Consider the following 7,301-nt stretch of genomic DNA (forward strand, 5'->3'; position numbering starts at 1 on the left):
ATATATATATATATATATATATATATATATATATATATATATTAAAATTAAATTAAATTAAACAAATTAAAGATTTGATGCGAAAATGACATGAGTTTTTTTTTTTTTTTTTTTTTTTTTTTTTTTTTTTTTTTTTTAAGAAAGCCCTTATGTTATGAGAGGCAAGCTATAGGTTGCTATCTATGCACTGACCACTGTACAATGTCTTAACCATTTTATACCAAAAACCATTTTAAGAAAAAATATTTCTGATACTAAAATTATTCAAATCATATTTTATAATATAAATTTGATAAATAACATTAGTTAGCTTTTTCTCTTTTTTTTTCTCTACTATATTCGCATGATAAATTATGTCCGACTTTTTTTGAATATTTTATTTTCAGAATATAAATGGAAGAGAAGTATGTAGAACTTTAAAATAAAGTGGCTTTAATGCTTTATTGTAGGTTGGGGCATCAATTTGGTATGTGGGCAATGCCAATTCCGTATATTCATGTTTTCTTTCAAGTTTAGTATTATTATTTTATAGCATATAAAAAATACGGTTACAAAATTAATTACATTTTTATATTAAAAATAAAAAATTATTAATTAATTATTTTAAATAAATCATTATTAAAGTGATATTTTTTAGTTATATAAAATTATAATCGTTGATTTAAATAAATACATTAAGTTATCTCACCTTGTAATAATTTTTATTTTTATTTTTTAATATAATGTTATTAATTTAATACAATTAAAACGAAAAAATATAAAATATAAAATTTACAATGAAGAATAAATTATTAATTTAATATAACTAGAGTGAAAAGTTTTAAAGTTGAAATTCAAATTTTGAAATTAATAATTAATAAATTGATAAATGCCATAATGGGTAACATATAATATTAATGATGAATTTTAATAATATGACATTTATCAAAAGGAATATAAATCTTTATTAGATTAGAAAAATCACTTATTTTTTATAATTTCATTTACAGTTAAAAAAAGTTACATTTATTAGTATTGGGTCAGAAATGGATAAGGGTACCGTACCCTTTATGTACTTTTGTAGTTAGTAAAAGTGTTAAAAGAAATGTTGTTATAAGTTATAAAACCAATATATCATCAAAAAACTTAAGTGTTGATCTTTTTATACTCTTTTGAAGAAGCTTTGAAGTTGAAGGTGTATAGCTTGGAGGGAAGGCTTAGATCCAGAATCTCCCCACTTGTTGTAGTCTCTTGGAGGTATCAAGTTTATACCGTGCTTTGCTATCATTTAGATCTCTTTGTTTTGGGCTTTTATCTTGATTTTGAGCTCGTAGGTGGGTTGTCCAAGAAGTTGAGTGTTCCATGGGTTGTTATGCTATCTAACCATTTTATGGCATCTTTTGGCTTAAAGTTGCAAGCTTTACTAAGTTCTAGGTCCTATTCATACAATAAATCCTTTATTAAGCCCATCTTGAGCCTTAGGGTTTCTTTTTAGCATGCACGGATGTAAACTTAGAAACTTTATGTGATTTCCAGTCTTTGGATGCCAGATCTGTATTTTGGGACTATATCTTAGGAGTTTAAGGGCTTAATGGGTCAAGCCTCACTCTAATAAGTCTAGGGTTCGAGTTTGACTCATTTTGATGGTTCCTAAGGGTAAAGTTGGAAAATTTACCCTTTGTAACATCCTGAAATTTCCAGGTATCATATCTGAGAAATTCATATTCCTTAGCAGAGCAACTCGACAAGTTGGATGCCCAACTCGGCGAGTGGAGTTGTTTTGGCCGCGTGGGTTTAGTGACCAACTCAGCGAGTAGAGAGACCAACTCTGCGAGTTGGAGAAATTTGGAGAAACCCAAATTTTTCGGGTTTGTGTCCTATTTAAAGTGACTTAAGCCCTCATTTCTGCCTCCCTTATCTCCAGAGAGTCCTGTGAGAAACCCTAGATCGGTTCCATCCATTATGAGAGAGAAAGAGACTATTTTGGGTGTTCTTGTGCAACTTTGGAAGAATATTTGGAGAGCATCTTGGCCTTGTCAAGGGAGGGATGTTTGGATCCAGAGATTCTTCAGTGATTAGCTTCTGTTGGAGGTAAAAGATGCTAACTTGATCATTTTTTGTGTGGATCCTGGTTTGGGGAAGTTTTTAGGGTTTTCTCTCATCCACCTTGTGTTATTGAGTCCCTTGAGCATATCTTGAGGTTGAAACCTCAAATTTGTAGGAGGCCTTGTGAGCCCAAAGACCCAAGCTTTATAGAGCTAGAGGCAAGTTTTTGAGCGCCAAACCCTTGTAAGAGCTTGTATTGGCATTATTGAGCCAATATGCTATGCATAAACGTAAACCTGCAAGCTTTACGTGATATTCGAGCTTTAGGAGGTCAGATCCAGAGTATGGAGTAACATTTTTTGCCTTAAATCGTCTGAATGAGAATTTGACTTAAGGAACTCGACGAGTCGATGAGCCGACTCGACGAGTCGGTTAGGGTTTATCCCAACGAGTCTGAGTATGTTGTAACTCGGCGAGTTGATGGGTCAACTCGATGAGTTGAGTTGGTTTTCATGAGGCTTCTAAGGAAACGAAGGGACTCGACGAGTTGGGTTAACATGGACTGTTGACTTGATTCAACTTCTGTTAACTTTTAGGGTTTTGACCAAATGTGAGTAATGGAGACCATGGAGGGGTAGAATGGTCTTTTACCCTTCCCAAGAGTTAAAGAGGGGCTAGTATGAGTTTATTTAGAGTTGTGATTTTAATTAGAGATAATTATCATATATGTTAGGCGGAGGCTAGATCGGTGATTCGTGTACGAGGTGTATTTGCTTGCTTGCTTCGAGGTGAGTCTTCTCACTATACTTACCTAGAGTGGTAATATTTGTGTGGACGGAGGGTCTTATGTGTTTATATTGAGTATTGTGATATCCTACATTATGTCTTTGTGATTTATGTTGTCTATTATACTGAGCTTACTGAGTTAGGACCGGAGGGTCCACCCAAGTTGTGGGACCAAAGGTTTCTACTGAGACACATTAACCGGAGGGTCTTATTCAAGCATAACCATGAGAGGCTAATAAGATATGTATGGTGTTTTGGGGAACTCACTAAGCTTTGTGCTTACTGTGTTGTGTGATATGTGTTTCAGGTACTTTTCAGGATCGCGGGAAGGCGTCGACTTGATATACACACGGGAGAAAGAGTTATGTTTTTCAGGATCCTGGATTTTTAATGAAACATTTATGGAGTTGTGTTTTGATAATTAGATACTTGGGATTTTTGTGAAATATGGTATGAGAATTATGTGATTTTAAAATGAAAAGGATAATTTGAAATTTTACGGTGTTACAAGTTGGTATCAGAGCCTTGGTTTGAGGGATTCGGATGTACCTTCGGCTATGTCTGGACTCAAACTGAGGATTTGAGAAAAAAAATTCAAAAGAAATAATTTTTCTAAACAAGTAAGAGTGTCTAAGAGAAGAACGAGAAGGTGCAGTGTATACAATCAACTAGAGTCTAAACGGTGATTTCCCAAAATACTCTTAATTGTTTACTTTATGAGATATTTATGAGATCTTTATGAGATATTAAGGATGCATGCTAGAGGATAGGCTAGGTATTTAATATTTTAGGGCTAGGGTTGCCTGATTTGTGATGCCTTAGCCTAGGGGATGCTATTTCTCGATGTTATCTGTTATTTGCCTTGAGTATGTGCTGAGTACGAGCAACTAGCATGAATCTTTTAGAGAGAGCTTTGAGTAGCTGAGTAACCTAGGAGAGATATCTAAATGAACATTTGAGGAGTCTTCTATGAGAGTAGTTAGATACCACAAGGGTGGAATTACCTGAGTTCAGTGATACCTTTTGATCTGTGGATAGAGCAAGTGGAGTTATATGCTAGAGTGGTGATATGTGCTGGTAAGAGCTATTCGATGCCTGAATGTTGCTTGCTTTGTGCTTTGTCGAACTCTTGAATGATGGAAGTTTGCTACTAAGTGAATATGGCGATATTTGGGAGGTCGGTGACTGGCCTTATGAGGGTTTTTCAGCAGTTGATGGCAGAGAAGTGTGAGAACCTAGGAAGAGCCTATGGAGTGACCTTAGTCAGATAAGTAAGATAATAAGGGAGAGTACTCGTTGGAGAGCGAGCATGTGTAATGAGATTGGTGATCGAGGAGGTTAGGCAACTAATTAGGAAATCTGGGATGATCCTTGATAATTTAATAAAATTTTTGTTGTAAAAAGATACTAAATTTGTTCCCACACAACTTTAACTAGATGACATCTTTACGAAAAGATCTTTATGGCCTCATTTAAAGTTTTTCGTGTCGAGCCTCGTATTGGTCTAATACTTAGCTTGAAAGGAGTCTCAGTATTTTTGAAAGGGGTATTAGTATTGGTCGAGTACTTAGCTTGAAAGGGGTATTAGACATAAAATTCTATTCAATTTGAATTTTTAGATCATTGTAAAATAAGGATAATTTTGTTATACATATCCTTGTTTGTATATCTTATGTGATATATAGACCCACTAATGTAAATCATTCTATTCATGGTGAAAATTATAATCCTATCATAATATATATATATATATATATATATATATATATATATATATATATATATATATATATATATATATAAGGAGTTAAGAACAGTTAACTTATTCTTTTTTAGATATTAGCCATAATATTTTTAAAACTTTGGCAAATTTGGTCCCTAATGTTGGTTCTTTTCCAATTTTCTTCTTATTCATCGACTGAGATATCTCCAAGGGCTTCCTCCTTTCCCCAAATCTTCGTCCGTGTTCTTCATTTTCCTCCTCACTGCCACCTCACCTACGTTTCAATGACTTTAATTGAGGTATCCCCAATCTGATCATAACGACGACCCTTATTTCCCTTTTCCTCTTCTGCTCTACAACTCTTTTCTCATTACACATCACCTCTACATAAAACCATGTTGGTGTACGTCGGGCATCATTTGACTGAAAGTTATTTGACAATGGTGGTTTAGCCGATGTTTTCGTCATTCCATCTCCCGTAGAGGAATAGTTACTTGAAACCAATTTCTTGTGATATTTATGAAATTGAAGTTGAATTAGGTTAGGGTGAGGGTGAAATAGATGGATGGAAGAGGAGAACAAAGATGGGGAAACTTCTTGATTTCCATCTCAACAAAAAGATAGAGGTAATTTATGGATTTATTTGCATTTATCTCTCTCTCTCTCTCTCTCTCTCTACTGTATATGTGTATATATTAATCACATTTATTGATTATTGAATGTTCATAAGTCGGCTTCACCTATGGCTTTGCCTCTTAAAGGCTTTGGTTTTTTGATTTTCTAAAATTGATTAGTTTAACCTTCACTTTCATTTGTTGAATCTTTTTTAAAATTGATTTCATCTTGAAATTTCCTTCAACATATGTATGAGAAGTAATTTGATTACAAAACAAATTTTGCTTCACTTAAGTTTATCTTCAGTTATAATTTTGACATCTTTAAAACTTGATTTTTGTGATAATTATTAGTAAGAGCTTGTTTTTTAAGTTTAAGGATTTATCAATCAGTGAATGTCATTTGAACTCCAAAATCACATTCGTCTTGTCATTTTACTATCATAACAGGGAAACCGAAACACTCTTTTCCTTCACCTTTCTAAAGTATATATATTTTACTGATGCTCCAAAGAAACGTGGCTCTCATCAGTCTTCACGTCCTCCTCTCAATGAAAGAATAATTATATTCATGAGCAGAAGATCAGTGGTTGCATATCCATGGCATGATATTCAAATAGACACTTCTTTTATTTTCATTTCATCACTTCTTAATTTCTTATAACATTCAAGAACTAACTTCCTCAATCTTCCAATTCAGGACTTGAAGCCCCAAGCATCTTCAACTGTGTAACGATATAAATTATATTTCAGTTTGGTTGAAACTCCAAATTACTGAAATTAGTAAGGTACACCATTTGTTGAAACCTATGTATTCTTTTAGGTGATTAAAATTAGCTAGGGGAGCAAGGAAGTATGAGCTCGATAAAACTACAAGACTTACGAATGAAAGATGTCATTTGTTATAACTTATAACAATTAAAGATTTAATGCTCACACAAATTGCAAATTTGGTTTTATCGGGTTAATCGTGTTTCATATCAACATAAATTTTTTTTGTTCCTTTTAACCGGTTGTAATAACCAAAAAGATCAAAAATTGTCAAAATGGTCAACTTTAGGAAGGTTTTGAAAAAAAAAATATGCCCATTTTCAACATTCTAGTGAAAGTGAAGGTAAAACTAATATCAGTTTATTCCAAAATTTTTAGCAGGGCATGGTATAATGAGAGCATCTGACATTTTTTATTTTTTCATTTTGTAATCTATATAACTTCTCAAAATTAGGAGTAAAAAGATTCGTTTTTTAGGTTAAAAGACACAAATTTACCTTCAAATTAATTCACATTTTTTAATTTATTGAAAAGATTGATACATTAGTTTTCATTACTTTTTATGGACTGTGAATATCAAATAAACTGCTATTACTTTCAAAGTTTATATTAATATATCTACATTTTCATGAAATATCAGTAATTACATTATCATAGTATTGTTGTTGGTGCGACCTTTGTTGTAAAAGGAAGTGATGGTGATGCAGCTGCAAATGTTGTTTTTAGGCATCAATTATCTTTTGTATCCTCCATTAAATTCATAGTTTTTGCTGCTTTGACGAGATTAATAGGCTTACAGACATCTCGGCAAATACTAACTTCCATTTTCTTTAAATACAACAAATAACAACATATTTCCATTCATTTATTTATCATAGAATCATACTTTTACTTCTTATTAGGCTATTATAGCAATATCATTCAAATTCAAAGCAATTTTCAAAGTGTAATATTCGAATAAGAACCACGTTGAAATTCCAATGTTGTAATCAGATAACTTTTTTCAAAATATAATAAGAAATGAAAAGTTAAGATGTTGTGTTATGTCTTGCAATTAAAAATAAATAAATGAAAACAGGATGTTATTTTTAATAATTTATAATAAACAAGTAAATGAAAGTAGGTTGCTATTCATTAAGTCGGATAGGTGTCATGTTATGTCACTGCAACAATGGGGCTTACCATGTCATTAAGAGACAGTTTAATAAATCTTTCAAGTTCTCGGAATCGTAAATTCTCCACGACATCAAACGCATGTGTAAGAATAAGAAGCTCTTTTCATTTAAAAAAAAAGAATAATTAGTTTTTAGATATTTTGTATTATTTTGATGAATGTATATTATTTTTTCTACTAAAGTTACTTAATCATAATTTCGAACATT

The sequence above is a fragment of the Lactuca saligna genome, chromosome 1 (assembly GCF_052625555.1).
Source record: "Lactuca saligna cultivar CGN05327 chromosome 1, ASM5262555v1, whole genome shotgun sequence".
NCBI lineage: Eukaryota > Viridiplantae > Streptophyta > Magnoliopsida > Asterales > Asteraceae > Lactuca > Lactuca saligna.